A 17,523-nucleotide genomic window follows, 5' to 3' on the forward strand; every position below is an offset into this window, starting at 1 on the left:
GACAAACAAAGAGTATTAAAAGAACAATATGTATCTCTGATATGTAGCTAAGGAGTATAAAGTGACCTTAAAATATAGTTTCCAACCATAGAAAACGGTTAATTGTAAGGCTTTACCTGTTGCTAGATGTTATCTGAAAGGTATAAACCACATTCAAAGAGAGAACAGGTCGTTTCCTTCCATCAGAAACATTTTTTAACCAGTTTTTAAGTATTTGTTGTTTCATTTCCAGCTCGTCTTTGTTTACAAATACAGACTGCTAGCTCTGAAGCTAACTTTAGCATGTGGCTAAACCCTGAGCTGTAGCTGGACCCTAACTCTCTGTGGTTCATATGTATCTTAATGCAAGTTTACCGGGACATTAGAAGGTTTACATACCGTAAGAAACCCAGGGATTATGGTGTGAATCCGGAGATAAAGTCTCTGCTTTCTCTCGTTTCTAAGCTACGATCCTTCTCCTTCTTCTGTCGCCATGGTGACCGGGTACATCGTGTCGCGTGACAAACAGCGCTTTCCCGCTGGCAGTTGGACTGTACCATTGTGTGGGGAGACTGGACTATACCAACTCGGGTAAATCTGTTAGAAATATAAAAAACGAATTTTGGACAAAGACAAATATAAAGACAATTATTATCTTTCAAGGAAACGTGTTAAGATATTTTTAATTACCCTTAATGTAGATGTTATGCCAAATTATTCTTTACAGCCTTTAAGAGGATAGTGTGCTGGACTTCGAATCAGAGGGTAGCAAGTTCGAGTCCCACTGCAGTCAGCATGTCGTTGTGTCCCTGAGACACTTCTCCTCAAATTGCTCCTGTGGGGGTTGTCCACAGTACTGAATGTATGTAAGTCGGTTTGGATAAAAGCGTCTAACAAATGACATGTAATAATAATTAAGAGGCACATATTTAACTTTCTACTACACTATATTTAGTTGTGTAGTGCCGAGAGAAGGGAGTCGGAGGCGGTGCATCGAAGGTGCAAAGTTGGTTTTATTCAGCAGCAGAAAACCACATGTTGCCGGCTTGAAGCCCGGGAAGCAAAGAGGAAGAAGCAAGGAGGGCACACAATAAGTACAGTCAACAACATATATGTCCGTGCAGAAACAATACCCCCAACCTGTAGTTCCATGAGTGAATTATGATAAACAGTGATAAACAGCGATCACTACAGTTGATAGATTTAATATTCAAACTATACACACAATATTAAAGCTATGTTCACATTGATTAATCGATTTCTGAGTAATTATATTATATTATAATATTTATGATTCAGGGATGGGCTATTCTATTGAACGAGTACTTTTACTTTTAGTACTGTAAGTACTTTGGTGCTTTCACTGTTTAATACACAACTTTTATTGACTGACATATTTCTTGTTACGTACTGGTACCGACAAGTTAAAATAAATACAGAATGAAACGATGTACAAGTGTGTTTCTTCAGGAATAGAGTATACAATGGGCAGAATTGACAAACCCATGCATTGTATTTTAAGAGATATGATATGACAAAGTTGTAAATATTTACATGTTTATTACAAAAGCATGTTTCTCAAACCCAGCAGACAGAACATAGAGCTGGTTGTTATGGTGTTTTTTAATACAATACCTGCTTTTTAGTACTGATACCAAAAGAAAAGCAAAGAAAAATGTGTTTTATTTAACAAAGAATATGTAAGTTTTCTAAATACACAAAGAGATGTTGGTGTAAATCAGGATCGATCTGATCAGAGTAAATAAATTACAAGTCTGACAGGGAATTTAAAAAGCTTTTAACAGTCCAACACTTCATATTTTAGTGTGTGATCATGTGTTCTTATATCAGTTCATCAACAGTCAGTTCGTCCAGTTTTTTAATCACTTCCACTATCTCTATCTTCTTCTTCTTCCTCCTCCTCCTCCTCCTCCTCCTCCTCCTTCCTCCACGAGTCCGGCGAAGAAGTCGTTTTCTCCGTGATCAGCTGATCGTGGGCGCTGCTCACCAGGAAACGGGAGTCCCAGGATTTTGTTGATTTCCTCGACGGGTTCTCCGACATGTTGCCCGATGCACCCGATGACCCGGTTGGGAAAGAGGTTCACGGCTCTGATGGAGGAAGGAGAGACATTTATATATAAGCATTCAATAAGGGTGAGGAATCAGGCTTATTGGTACAAGAGTGGTGGCCAACCAGGACAACAAATTCATTTCATTTCATTGTTATTGGTTCCGTTCAACAAATATTTACAAATCATGTCTCTATAAACACACTGACCCGAAAAGGAGCAGGGAGAAGGAAATGATCTGATAGTACCATGCCCCTTTCTCTAAATAAAGAAATACATTGAAACAGATGGTCTGTCCTTCATATTTAAAATCCAAAGCAACTTGGATTGTCTCAGAACTAAAGGGTTGTTGGACTATACATTCATGAAGAAACCCATTCAGGGCCACAATAACATCATATTGGACCATTTAAAGAGCATTTTGGTCCAAGTTATAGCATCAAGAAACCAGTTCATGATCCAAGAGTCATTCAGTTCTACCATTAAAAATAGTTTGGACTACTTGAAGATGCGTAACCATCTCAAGCCATGATGACATCAGCTCAGACCATTACAAGCTGATTATTTGTATCATTTTAGAAAAGAAAGAAACCAGTATATGGAACCAAGATCATGTCTGACCATTACAACCAATTCTTCAGATTACAGCAGCATTGTTAAAAGAATACCTTGTACCACAAAAACGCCCATTGGACTACTAAAAGACCACCATGGATCTGGAACACTGGAAAAAGTGTAACGACTGTGTCATTTAATCAAAATACTTTTTTTAAGTGGTCTAATTAAAGGTGGGGTAGGTAAGTTTGGAGACACCAGCTCGAGTGCGCTAGAATGTGAAAATACACAGCCGGAAAAACTCTGCCACTTCCTTACAGAGCCCCTCCTCCAACACACACGAACGCGCACATGACCAATGAGGGCACGAGATAAGTTTGTGCACAGATGGAAGGCTGCAGGCAAGTGGCGATTCTTTGTGGTGTCGGTTGACTAGTGAAAAGTTTAAATAGTTTGCAAATGTTATATTGGTTTCACATGAGGTATTTGTATGTGGCTATGGGTTAGCAAGTTTAGCCACGGTTAGCTAGTTTTTAAGCAGTTTAACCAGGTCATCTTCATAAATGTATCATGCATGGGGCGAACTGACTAGTGAAAAGGTTGAGTTGTTGCGAACGTCATTTATTTATGTATATATATATATATACCTGTTGACGAGCAAACCGTGCCAGTCTGCTCTTGTGCCTGGGTGTGGTCTGATCAAGGCCCGGGCGGGTGTGCCCCTCACACACACACACACACACACACACACCACACACACACACACCACACACACACACACACACACACCACACACCACACAACACACACACCACCACACACACACACACACACACCACACACACACATACACACACACCCACACATACACACACACCACACCACATTGGTGACTGAATGCATTATAACTGAGTGGCATGGGCCTTTGGAGTAAAAAACGAGAGAGTGTTTTAATTCAAGCTTGTTTATGAACAGGGGCTGGGGCCGTCGGGGGCTAAACAGAGCAAATGGTACAACGCTAACTTCATCAGCAATCGCATGTCTTCATTAAAAAAATGCAATTTAAAATACGTGTTCCGCTCATAAAAAACACTGCAGCATATTAAATACACTAAACAGCCAGACCCCAGCCAGCGTTAGAGCAACACACTCTCACTCCATAAACGTCCAGGATGCGACGCTTGGTCAGTGGTCCATTGATAGGTTTTAGTGTACAATGCTTTGTCACGTTCTCCCCTTCAATTCTGAGAACAAGTCGTTCTCTATGAGTTTTGGATGGCCGAAGACACTACATTACCCACAATCCTTGTTTCTCAGAATCTAAGGGGAAAACGTGACAAAAGCATTGCACACTAAACCTATCAATGTCGTTTAATTAACAAGATAATCTGGTGTTTCTGAGTTGTTGAGTAGTGGAGATATCTCGTCAAATCAATCCACAGTAAGGGGAAATACTTACTTCCGGGTGTTACAATTCTCCGTTATCCAATGGGAATGGAACGCTCACATTGCCTTTAAACAGCCTCCGACACAAACGAATGCCGTGCTTCCCTGAGCGTAAAATCCCCGCCTCCGATGGGAATACATTGCAATCAGTTGAAAGCTCTTTGCGTCCCTTTATGAAGCTGAAGGAGCCTCGGAGCGTCCCAAACTGCACGCCTCGGGACCCTGACCAAGCGTCGCTCCTGGACGATCAGGACCCTGACCAAGCGTCGCTCCTGCCCGCCACGGGACCCTGACCAAGCCGTCGCTCCTGGACGCTCAGGACCCTGACCAAGCGTCGCTCCTGGACGCTCAGGACCCTGACCAAGCGTCGCTCCTGGACGCTTAGGGAGTGAGAGTGTGTTGGTTAGAGATGTTTATACTTTTGGCGAGCCGTTATTAAAGCTCCGGGAGCGCTATAGTTTATGTGGCTGAAGGTTGTATCTCTGCTCTGCAGCAACCCGCACTCGGACCACGCCGCTCCGGAGAGTGGGCTGTAAAACAGTGGGGACGGGGGGAAACAAACAACCCGCTGCCCGTCTTGTTAACCATGCTTTGAGGGGTGTGTGCTTTATGCTGGGTTAACATCGTTTAAATACACCTTATTTATGTATTTCCTTTGTGTTTACTGGTTTGCTGTTTTCCGCTGAAGGTCACAATTTATGCTGATTGGTAAGTTCCAAAATGAACTGTATGTAGTTTTCATGTACGTTTAAAAAGGAATGACAAACCCAAAATGGAGACTTACTCTACTCTAATCTCAAGTGATAATATATCTAGGCAATCATTTGCTCTGTCATTCCAGGCATGTCACTATTGTAAGAGAGACGTTTGCTTTCAGTGTATCATTGCACTATTACTAATAGTTGTTTATGTTCTTGTTTGTTCTAGTTCCTTTGGGGCTGCCTGACATGACCGTGAAAACGCCAGCCAAGTTGAGAATTATTGTGAATCCCGATGACTCCAGGAAGCTAGTTCTGCCTAATGGCATCCCAGAGACAATGGAGCAGCTTACTGATGAAGTCAGGAAAGTGTGTGGAGGTTTTAGAATGCAATATCAAGACAGAGACGTTGGAGATGCACTAGTCAACCTGACATCCACTGCTGACCTTGAAGATTTGACAACTATCAAGGTCATCCCAATGCCTGATGATGGTGTCCAAGAATACATCTTTACCGTCGTTGAAGAAGCAGTGTCTGCTCAATCAGACGATACTGACATCTTGTCCACACCCTCCAGCTCAGGCTCTACAAGAACTCGTATCTGGTTGAAATGATTGAACTGACACAAAAGGCCAACCTTGTTCAAAGATTGCAATGCTAGTGATTGAACTGCATTTTTCGTTGCTTAATTGTTGTGGCCTCTGTATGTTTCATTTGAAGATAAAAAAGAATGTGACTTCACAGATTCTGGCAATGCTACTTGAACCCTTCTTAATGTCCAAAGATATCTTGTTTTTTAACCAACTGCTTTTTGACCAACTGCAGCAAATGGATTTAATTTTGTTAGCGCTTTTACAGGTGCTCAAGTCGCTTTACAGAGATAGTGAAAAGAAAAGTCATTATTGCTTTTATTTAAATGTTGGTAATTTGACTGTTTATAAGGGTCAATATAGCTAAAACTCCTGGCAGTCTAATCTTAAAGGTCCCATGAAAATTCAGTCTCTGCCGGGTCCATGTTTTATGGCCAGATAATTCTGTTAGGGCTGGGTCAAAAGTTCAGGACCTACTATGGCAGAGACCAGATGGATTCAGTCTTTTAACAAGGTTTACTCTTCAACAAAAACAGCAAGAGAAAATCACACTAAACGAGATACTACGACGTTCAGCTCTACCGAGTGAGACGGAGTTATCTGGCACTGGAGTGTGAACATGACCAGGGTTTTATGGAGGAGTTGATTAGATGGTGCTCCTCATTGTGAACCAGCTGCGCCTTCTAACGATCACCACACTGCACAGGAGAGAGAGAGAGAGAAGACAGAGAGGAGGAGGAGAAAGCAAAACACCTAAACCATAACACTGTCCAGGAAATATGCCCAAATCAACAAAAACTGCGAGCCGGCAGGCAAGACGCTCCGCTTCTGAAATGCTTCTGAAACGCGCCTGGTAGGGTATGACGCCGGAAGAGGCCGGACCAAAACCGCGGCGCAGCCGTAACGCGGCGCAGACGGACCCGGTGGAATCTAGGGGTTAGAGTTTTACTCGCTACAGGGTGTACTTTGAGGGTTTGTGACTCTGCAGACCGTTCACATGCAGAAACACCTTCATAACACACAAGGGGACGGGTCATAACCGGAAAAGCATGACATGGGACCTTTAATGTTAGCTAATAGCAAAGGTAGCTAACGTTAACTAAAACCACCATGCCATTCATGTTATAAGAGCTTTTCTGAAATGAATTGAAAATGTTTAAATGCTTATTAAAAACATGTTAACAATGTCACAAATTATAAATAACTGTCACGAAATGCATATGTACTGTTTCTGGTTTTGAACGTTTCTGAACATACAGCCATCATGTGGTGTCCTTTTCTCAACCAAGGCTTATTTGAACTGGTCAAATATGCAGTCTTGATCAAACACAAATCAAGATTCTGTTACTGTACTGTTTATTTCTGCCCTCAAAAGTTTTCTGAAACGTATTTTAGTGCACTATTTAGCTGTAATTGAGATCGTTTTTATAACAGACGGACGCCATTTTCAAATCAAATCAAATCAAATCAAGTTTTATTTATATAGCACATTTTTAAACGATTTTTGGTCGAGCCAAAGTGCTGTACATATAATAAAAAAATACCCTACAGTAAAGACACTTTACAGCAAATACAACAGCACAGTTTGTTCAGAATATCAGTATGAGAAAACGACACCCTCTGTCCTTAGACCCTCTGTCCTTAGACCCTCTGTCCTTAGACCCTCTGTCCTTAGACCCTCACATCGTACAAGGAAACACTTCCAGAGAAACCCCACAGTTTAAAGGGAACATGGGAGAAACCTCAGGGAGAGCAACAGAGGAGGGATCCCTCTCCCAGGATGGACAGACGTGCAATAGATGCCGTGTGTAAATCCAAGAGATAATACATTTTACAGCTTTTTAATTTTAATTTTAATACATTTTGTGATTAACTTCAAGCGGAATCTTTCCAAACTCGGATAAAAACTGTAAAAATATGCAGTGCTGATCAAACATGAATAACAGTTAGTTGTATAGATAGATAGTTATATAGTTAGGTAGATTGTTTTCACATTTGTGTACATATATCCGGATGCGCCAAAATGTCCAATGCCCCTACCAGGATTGTCATTTTGAAACCAGTGACATTTAATTCCCACAAAGCAGGAACCATGATGGCAGACAGAGGCAGAGCCAGTTGCAGTTTAAGCCAGGAATTTTGATGAATACAGAAACATTTGATCAAACTGACCGGACTGAAAATGAAAGGGACATTCAAGACACAACAGATGTTGAAGAAGATGATTTGGTGGTAGATAATATCGATGACTTGTGTCGGAGTCGGGAGGGCTGATCATTTATTCCGGCAAATGACTCAGACCTACTAATTGACCTAACAGAAGTTATTGAGTCTACGTAAGTTTACTGCTTGGCTTAGATCCACCAACGTCAGCAAGATCTCACCTCTATTAACTCCTGAAGAACCAGGTTCAATGAACTGCTGTTTCAATTCAGACGACCCTCTAAATCTGTTTAAGCGATCCCGAAGGATTCTGATATCAGTAATGAGGTGTGGCCCCACCTAAGTGTGAGTGTGGCAGTGTGCAATCTCACCTTTGAAGCAGGAGAGGAGAGCGCAGATGTCTTTCAAGTTGTCCCAATCCAAAAGGTGGGATCAGTTTATTTGAAGAAAAATAGGTCCACACTTGAACAGGGTTTTTACCTTCTCTCATTACAACATTATAATCATACTAAACATATCATGCTGTGATCATGTTCTAATGTGAAACTTTGATTCACAGTTTTACATTTATTACACTAAATTGTAACTTCAACTGCCCAATTCAGTTGTGACATTTAAAATCTCCCAACAGAATTTAGAGGCATCTCCTCATAAATGACCGGTGATAATAAAAAGCACATTCAAACTTTCATTCACCAAATCAGTTCATTTTCTCATTTCCACATTCGTATACTTCAACTAGTCCCGCATGAATTCAGAGGACCTTTCCTCACAGGTGGCAGGGTACTAACTTTCAACAAACATCAATTCATTCCACTCATTTCACAAAGAAATTCGCTCAGCATTCAACAAAGAAATTCGAGAGATATTTACCAAGTTTGAGAGAACCTTACCGAGAACAAAACCCCAGCTCTCAGGGAGAGAGCTACCAGGGGAACCCCCCCCCCCCCGCCCTCTCTCGAGTCTGCTCCCTCTCCACCAGTGTCTTTATGCTCAAAAACAGGACAGGGAAACCTAAAGACCCCTCCTCCATACCCATATCTGTGGAAACTGGGCATCTGATGCACAGGACTGGACATGACCAGACATATTCCATGGCTCTGGCATAAGACACACCTTCCCATGTTTGTGTAAAAAGGTCATGACCCCTACTCTGCAGGACTTGCAAAATATTATTCTCGGCTATGACACAAAACTTTTTTCGGGCCTCAGTGTATTTCTCCTTAAGTCAGGAGTCCCCCCCCCCCCCCCCCCCCTGTGTACTGCTGTGAGGGGAGAGAGAAGAAACGTCGGGTTACGTATTGTAACCCTTGTTATATAAACACAGGCGGAGCCCTCTACTGGACTCTATGGGTACTACCTTATCATGCAAGCATTCACCTACTGAGATTTCTATAGACGTAGCCGGGGCGGGCCTACCTGAATGCGTGCGCATCTCACTTCCCTATAAAAGGAGGCCTCGCCTCCTGACCACCATCCTACACCACTCTTCAGCGAGCGGTATAGGACAGACAGTGCCCCCAAGGTAGAGGGCTCCGCCTGTGTTAATATAACGTCGGGTTACAATACGTAACCCGACGTTATATCTCTCACAGGCTCCGCCCTCTACTGGACTCTATGGGTACAGTGGGCGGAGCCCTGATGTATGCACGCACTGTCGTCCAGCACACACGTTCCACCTCACTGTCCCTGACCGGCTTTAGCAGCCACTGCGCCTCACTCACCTCTCCCTCGGTTGTAACCGTGGAGAAGTCCGGGCTGCGGCCGATAGAGCACACCCTGACGCGCTTGCCTCGCAAAAAAGTGTGCTCAAAAATAGTGCTGAGGACTCCCGTGCGTCTGCCCCTAGGCAGACAGGGAAGTCCGCAGCCCTGTATGGGTTCACTATGCACTCTCCCTCCTGAGTCCCTAAAGAGCACGGGGAGAACGCAAGTGCCCCCTACGTCCCCCCACTCAGCCACTGACCCTGTGCAGAGTGTGTAGGGACAATAATATGGAGGGCTCTCCCCCTCCTGCCCCCAGGCAGGTGAGGGAGCCCTTCAGCCCTGTAAGGGCCCAGAGCGCATTACGTCACCCCGCGACCCTCCAGGGGTCCGGAGAAATGTAAGCGCATTTACGCCCGGGGAGGGGGTCAGATGCCCACTGACCCACAGCCCCCCCCCTCCTCACCAGTCCTGTGTTGCCCCAGCAAGCACAGACGTTGAGAAAGAGCCAGACATATCCAAGAGATAAAACTTTATGAAGGGGCCTGGCGTTGACCAAGACGCCGCCGTGCATATATCCTCCACACTCACACCGCTGAATAAGGCTGTTGATGCAGCCACAGCTCGTGTGGAGTGCGCACGGACCCCCATGGGACAGGCTCTCCCTGCCCGCTCGTAGGCGTGTGCAATGGTTTCACAAAGCCAGCCTGCCAGGCGTTTCTTGGACAGAGCTTTTCCAGTCACCCCGCCCCCGAAGCACACAAACAACTGTTCAGTGCGTCTCAGGGTAGCTGTGCGCTCTACATAATATGCTAATGCGCGCACCGGGCAGAGGAGGTGTAATTTAGCTTCTCTAGCCCCCCCATGGGGTGGAAGACTAAAACCCCCCAACTGAATAGCCCTCGACCTGAACACACTCCTTAGGCTTTTGGGCACAAAGGCGGGGTTCGGTCTGAGTGTCGCCCCACTCTGGTCACCCCGAATCAATAAACAGCTCGGGTGCACCGACAGAGCGGTTAACTCGGACACTCTTTTGGCTGACGTTAAGGCAAGTAGCAACGCTGTCTTCCACGACAGTGCTTTCAGGGAGGAGAGCTCAAGAGGCTCAAAAGGCCCCGTGACCAAAGCCTCGAGCACCAGCAGCAGGTCCCACTGTGGGGCGGAGGCGTGCACCACCGGGCGCAGCCTCCTGACCCCCTGTAAAAACCGCAACATCAGTGGATGAGAGAAGGCTGACCTGCCGTTGAATCCCTCATGACAGGACGAGATGGCTGCTGCATACACCTTCACTGTGGAATGAGCAAGCCCTCTGTCCACCAGTAACTGTAAGAAGGATAAAATAGAGCCCAACTCCCAAGATAGGGGCTCTATTCCCCGCTCCTTACACCAATGCTGGAATCTCAGCCACTTTGGCCTGTAACAGGCTGTGGTGGATTCTGCTCTAGCTGCCTGGATAGACTGAATAACGCTGTCAGACAATCCACCCTGTCTTAGCCTGTCCCTCTCAGGAGCCAAGCCTGAAGAGGACGGCTCAGAGTGGGTAACGCCCCGATTGCACCTGCCTCTTGAGACATCGCCCCCCAGAACTGGGGGATCGCCCAGGGCTGGCCCACCTTCATCTGTGTCATTTCTGAGTACCACGGAGCCCCGACGCGATCCGGTGCCACCAGAATGACTGCCAGACGTTCTCGCCTCACTCTCCCCAGGAGAGGGAGAATGAGACGCAGCGGTGGAAAGGCGTATAGCAGCTTTTTTTGGCCATGGCTCGTGTGCAAACGCGTCCACCCCCAAAGGCGGGTCGTCGCTCAGGGCCATGGAGAACCACAGGGCACAGTGGCTGTTGTGCCGGCTGGCGAACAGGTCCACTTCCGCTCTCCCGAACTGGGCCCAGATCTGCTTCACCACCTCCGGGTGAAGCGTCCATTCGCCTGGCAGGGGGCCGCCCCTCGACATGAGGTCGGCCCCCCTGTTCTCCAGTCCCGGGATATGGAGGGCTCTCAGAGATAATACCACCTATGATGCCCATAACCACAGCCTCTCCGCTGTGGCCAACAAGGCGGCGGAGCGGACTCCGCCCTGCCTGTTGATATAAGCCACTGTGGTGCTGTTGTCGCTCCTGACCAATACATGTCTCCCTTGAATTAGGGGCATGAAATGTTGGAGGACTAACACTACTGCCCGTAGCTCTAGGAGGTTGCTGTGTCGTGTTTCTGTTAGAGACCAGCGCCCCACCTATAGCCCTCTTCAGGCAGGTCCCTCCCCATCCTGTTCTGGATGCGTCCGTGAACACTGTGATGTAGGAGGTTACCCGCCCCAGTGGAGACCCCCTCCGGAGGTGCCCGGGAGACCCCCAGAACCGGAGGTTGCCCTCCACTGAGGGGGGGATGGTCACCAGCCGCCGTTTGTGCCTCTTGGGATCCAAACGCAGACTGGAAAACCACCTCTGCAGGCGGCGCATATGCAGTAACCCCAATGGGACCCACAACGTGAGCAGCCGCCATGAGACCCAGAGACTGTACACCGCCCTGAGAAGGGACGTACGCCTGCTTTCTGACAGGGTGGCACGTAGCGCGTCTGCATCGAGCACCACTCCCAAATACAACGCCTGTTGGAGAGGTATGGGGGGTGCTCTTTCCCCAATTGATCGCAAAGCCTAATTTGGTTAGGTGTGTGATCAATTGTGCTGTGCAAAACATTGCCTTTTCCCGGGACCCAGCCATGACTATGAGGTCGTCTATGTAAAAGAAAACTCTCATACCCTGGGCGCGCAGCGGTTGAAGCGCTGTGGCCACACATTTGCTGAATGTGCGTGGGGATAGGGAGTAGCCGAACGGCAGTCTGTTGTACTCGTAGGCTATCCCTTGAAAGGCAAAACGCAGATACTTCCTGTGCTCTGGCACAATTTCCACATGAAAGTATGTGTCTTTCAGGTCGATGGTGGTGAACCAATCGCCCGGCTGCACTAGCCCCATTAACTGTTTGATAGTTAACATGCGAAATTTCCTGCGGCAAATGTGAAGATTCAGGCTGCGCAAATCTAGAATAGGTCTGAATTCCCCTGTCTTCTTGAAAACCAGGAAGTACATGGAATAAAAACCCCTTTCCTTTTGCTGAGGATGCACCACAGACACTGCCTGTTTCTGCACCAAAGCCTGAATCTCTGTTGAGAGGAAACCCATCTCCTCCTGGGATGACAGAATTACCTCTCGCATGCCTCTGAATGGAGGTGGGACGCTGCAAAACTGGAGTGAATAACCCCGTTTCAGCGTCCTGTCCATCCACTCTGACAGTACACAGCTGAGTTTCCATTCCCCATAATATTGTGTTAATGGACAAGCCCTTAGCTGTGGGGCCGCAGCTATAAAGCTGTGATACTCTCTGGTGACCCGTTCCGCCGCAAAATCCCCCGTGAAAGGAAGATTTGCCCATGGAGGGTCGACACAGAAAGGGCCGATTTTTTATTGAGGTCCCTGAACACACCGTCGCGCGCTCTTGTGTGAGCGCGCGCTCCACCCTAACGCTGTTCTCATTACCATGGTAACCAGCATTAACCGGAGTTTTTATTGACGTAATGTGTTCACCTGAGGTCCCTGAACGAACATCAGCAGGAGAGGACTCTTTCAAGTAGAGACACTACATACTGATATACACCTGAACATCAGCAGGAGAGGACTCTTTAAAGTAGAGACACTACATACTGATATACACCTGAACATCAGCAGGAGAGGACTCTTTAAAGTAGAGACACTACATACTGATATACACCTGAACATCAGCAGGAGAGGACTCTTTCATACATAGAGACGCTTTTGTTTTGAAGTGATTTCAAAACAAAAGCACTCGTTTGCTTGGAACGTTGATAATATTATAAACAAGGGGAAACGAGGTGAATTTAGCGATCACAACGAAAACGGCCAAGACACACATTGAGCCCAGAAAATGAATGTTATTAAGGGCTGTAATGTAAATATAATAAGTCTATGTCTAAAATGGACAACATTGTTAGGAGATTTAAACTATACAGCGATTCTGCACTGCGGTCACTCAGCCGTCTCTCCACGTTGTTTTTTCAAATCAGCTGCTCTTCATTTTTTTTTTACAAATATTTTTTACCACAAGTTCTTAATAAAACTAACACTGTTGGACTCGGTATTAGTTTGCCTGCTACTAACAATACATTGAAGTACTTTTACTGTGTATTTTTTGAGAAATACCCTGTCAAAGTCCCCTCCTGAGAACAAAAGCAAGCCACTTCTGCTAAGTTTGATGAGGGAATTATTTTTTGTTGTCATTAGTTCTTCGTGAGATTGATCCTGTTGGACTCAGTACTAGTGAAACCCCCACAAGTACTATGAAGTACTTTTACTGTGTAGTTACTTTATAAACTCTGACTCTTGTGGTGCTTGAAGAAATACAGACTGGTTAAGCCGGCCAGGTTATATATATGCCCTTTTTTGCAATATTTATTAAAATGTCACTAGTTATTTAAACAAACCACTATCTGAGGATAATACAAGCAACCATAAAATGCCCTTTATCTCGAGAGCCATTGAAGCCCATGAAGAATTTATCCTTCCACAAATCTTTTCATCTGCTGTATTAATAAAGTTGCCACGTGTTTTCAAATTCAAGTTAAGGCACTATCTGTGCAGAACATGAACCTTTTAACTGCCAGACCAAGAAAAAACCTATGGAACAATTATTTGTTTGCATTTTTTTATCAAATGGGCCACAACTAACCACAAACACATTTCTTTTTTTTTGACTGACCACACAGTTTTGTTTTTTTGAGCCAGACTACAAACTGGTCGAGCTGGCCTTCTATGGTAAAAGTGCATTTTCAACAATCATCATACAGTACAGTATTTGTATGCATCAAACTCAAATAAAACACAAACTGAAATAAAAAATATTATTTTATGGAAAATTAGCAATATATAGATATATTCATAAAAGAAAATAAATTATAATTGTAAAAAAAGGAAAAAAGTAATGTTAAGTGTTTTTCATAATAAAAAAAGACTTGCTCATCTTACTGTAGATGCTGAATTGGCCTAACAAGAACCCACTGGCCTAACAGCAAATGTCTACATCCTGTGTTGGCCTAACTTGCTCATCTGTGTGCAACTTCGGGCTGAATGCCATGCATGAAAGCTGCTTTATGAATTATTATCACTCTTTCACTCTGAGACTCATAAGGCAGTACTAGATGTAGTAATATTACCACAAATCTAGCCATTTATTTACCATATTTTATTGAAAAACATCTCTGAAACTCTGAAAAAGTCATATTGCTAGTTTACCATAAAAGGCCAATTCGACCGGTTGGTTGAGCATATTTTCAAAAAAATAATTACACCCTTGTTAAAACTTTTTTTGTGCATCAAGTTATCTGATTATGTTCACTCAGTGCTCTGACACTAAAATATGTCAAAAATGACATGGTTACCTTACAAAAGTTGACCAAAAAGAGTGATTTCGTCAGCAGTGATTTTTAGCATGCCAACTTTCTCAGTGGAAGCTAGCTGAAGGGCTTTCTATTCGAACCACAGTGACATCTAGAGGTTGTTTTGTGCATAACATGTCAACCAAATTGTAGAGCTGGCTGAATCAGATGGAGTAAAACTTTTTTATTTATTTTTCAACAAGATATCAAGACACAAAATGAGCTCTACCAAATGGTGGCGCTGGCAGTTAAAGGGTTACAAATATTCTTCATTTGCAGTATTTTATTTTAAAAGTGTTCAGAAAGACTGCATCAATGATATGCTATATATATATATATAATATGAATATTTGTATTAACTTCAACCAAAGTCAATTTAAATAGCGGGCAAAAATGGGTTAATTGCCATGGATGTGGTGTTTGATATAGTTTACGTTCAATTTCAACTATTTTAGGCAAAAAAACGTCTATTGACTACACGCTTTTTAATAATTTACTATTTAGAAAGGTTTTTGTGAGAAATCATTTCAAAAGTAAACTTTTTTTTCCTTTTGTATTTAAATTTGAAATGTTTGCACCAAACATTATTAATTTATACATTTTTATCAATTGTTTAAAATTATGAATCCATTTATTTTATTGTATTTCCTTGAGGCTGGGGAAGATATCCAGCATGTAGTTCACCATGCAAATGTTCTAATCAGGGTTCATACACTTTTTCACCAATGCTTCTCCATGACTTCTCCATGACCTATACCTAATTTTCCATGACCAAAAACATTACTCTGTCTCAGCGGTACCACTGAAAATGGTTTATTTTAACATGGAACAGGAAAATAGGGTCTGAAACATGTTGTCCCTTTCTAAAACAAATCCAATAGTAGGCTTACTAGCTTCTACAGGCTAAAGCAACTAACATCTCTCACCAGCAAAATACCTCGTCAGTTAAATGCCATTTTACGTTTCATTACTATATGATACAGTATTTATTATCATTATAGTATTACTATTTTGGCGATTAGATTAAATATAAATTATATTTGATGCAATTTTAGTCACATTTCCATTACTTTTTCAAAACTTTGGGGAAAATATTGTTTTCCATAACTTTTCCAGGGCCTGGAATTAGCATTTTGAATTTCCATGACTTTTCCAGGTTTTTAATGACCATAAGAACCCTCTCTAATACAAGTAAGTATAAGTATAATGGAAAAGTAAATAAAAAAAGTTTCATAGGAGGATGTGGAATTATTTTCTCTCACCGTACACAATCAAACAATCTATAATTTAGCTCTGGCCTTCACTCACAAAAAAACATTTAGTTGAATTGGACACATTTTTCGAAGCTCTGACATGCAATGACTGGGACTGGTGGAAGAATCTGCGAGGAATTAACTAGGAGCAGAGAAATAATCATATTTTAAAAGACAGCAGCCAACAAGAGTCACAAGGGTGTGTCACTTTGCTGAAGGATAGACCAGCTGTCCAGGCCAGACCTATGGGCCAGACTCTAAAGACTTCGCATGGTGTAAAATGCTGCTGCTGCAGTACTAGTGCTGATATCATGTCTACCATCCTCTTAAAATACTCTGTCCAACAATATAAGTCTCATGAAGAAAGGTGTTTTAACGCTTATTCAAAATAGTAGAGAAACATGCATTCTAGTACTCAGGAGGGGACTTTGACAGAGGATTACTAAAAAAAAAGTACTTCATTTTATTGGTGGTAGCAGTCAAAATAATACCGAGTCCAACAGTGTTAGTTTTATTAAGAACTTGCGGTACAAAATATTTGTAAAAAAAAAATGAAGAGCAGCTGATTTGAAAAAACAACGTGGAGAGACGGCTGAGTGACCGCAGTGCAGAATCGCTGTATAGTTTAAATCTCCTAACAATGTTGTCCATTTTAGACATAGACTTATTATATTTACATTACAGCCCTTAATAACATTCATTTTCTGGGCTCAATGTGTGTCTTGGCCGTTTTCGTTGTGATCGCTAAATTCACCTCGTTTCCCCTTGTTTATAATATTATCAACGTTCCAAGCAAACGAGTGCTTTTGTTTTGAAATCACTTCCGCGAGTTTCGCGGAAGTGATTTCATTTATTTTATCAAATGATATTTGAATTCTGTAACATTTCCTCACATTTGAAGAAAGCCTTTGCGTCACATGACCAGAGACGTAGACTTTTAATAACTTGTTGCTGTGTCTAGTCTTCATCCTGACTTTAAAGCCGGGACTTTTTAAATATTAAAATCACTTTTAACCAAACAAGCAACAGCCAGACTGACATTAAGATCTTAAATGCAGACAGACATTGACCTGCCGTCTGCATAACATTTAGCGAAATACTTTTGTCTGTCATTGTGTATTGATGCATATAATTGTATTTCATAGATTGATGAATGACGTTGTTACCATGTCTAATGGAGCATTTTAGCGTCTTTTAACTATTTGTTTTGGTTTCCTATCGATGATAACAACCTACTAATTGGTTAATTCCAGTGTTGTAGTCAAGTCACCAATTCACGAGTCCAAGTCACTCTCGAGTCACCACTCTTCGAGTCCGAGTCCAAGTCCGAGTCACCAAGGGAGAGTCGTAGTCGAGTCCGAGTCCAAGTCCGAGTCACCCAAGGAATGTCTGAGTCGAGTCCGAGTCCGAGTCATCATTACCTGTGTTCGAGTCCGAGTCCAAGTCCGAGTCACCCAAGGAGTGTCCGAGTCGAGTCCGAGTCCGAGTCATCATTACCTGTGTTCGAGTCCGAGTCCAAGTCCGAGTCACCTAAGAAGAGTCCAAGTCAAGTCCGAGTCACAAGTCTTCATGTATTAATCTTCATGGATATATGTGTTGAAATGTAGCTGCTCCTCTACA

This window comes from Trematomus bernacchii, unplaced genomic scaffold (genome assembly GCF_902827165.1).
Source record: "Trematomus bernacchii unplaced genomic scaffold, fTreBer1.1, whole genome shotgun sequence".
NCBI classification, from domain to species: domain Eukaryota; kingdom Metazoa; phylum Chordata; class Actinopteri; order Perciformes; family Nototheniidae; genus Trematomus; species Trematomus bernacchii.